At 45.7% G+C, this 341-nt stretch overlaps 1 protein-coding gene across 2 annotated transcripts in view; it reads left to right on the top strand.

The window, feature by feature from the left end:
- The window catches only part of wipi2 (WD repeat domain, phosphoinositide interacting 2), a 13,095-nt gene that overhangs the window by 8,633 nt on the left and 4,121 nt on the right, over nucleotides 1-341 (top strand). The window lies entirely within an intron of this gene.

Genomic DNA, 341 nt, shown 5'->3' with positions numbered 1-341 from the left:
CACTAGGGTGACCAGACCTCCCCGTTTTCCGGGGACAGTCCCCGTTTGTATTGGCCTGTCCCCGGTTGAAACTGTCCCCGGAAATGTCCCCGTTTTTTAATATACGTTAAAAACAGCAAGGTGAAATAAAACGTTTCATGTCAGGAAACACTGGGTCAACACAGACTGTGGTCAAGCCAGCCCCGACTTCGGAAAACACAGTCAAGCCAGCCCGCACGTTGTATTGCGGTGCGCGAGTATCCTATGCATTACGGTAGAGGCATGTAAAAACTGCCTTCAAAATAAAAGACGTTTACTTCAGTCAATAACAAATATACCTAAAAAACAACACCAAACATATT

Source organism: Notothenia coriiceps, unplaced genomic scaffold (assembly GCF_000735185.1).
Source record: "Notothenia coriiceps isolate Sejong01 unplaced genomic scaffold, NC01 NC01_scaffold00026421, whole genome shotgun sequence".
In the NCBI taxonomy this organism is placed as follows: Eukaryota; Metazoa; Chordata; class Actinopteri; order Perciformes; family Nototheniidae; genus Notothenia; species Notothenia coriiceps.
Note: the sequence above shows the minus strand (reverse complement) of the source record. Positions and strands in the feature narration are given on the sequence as shown.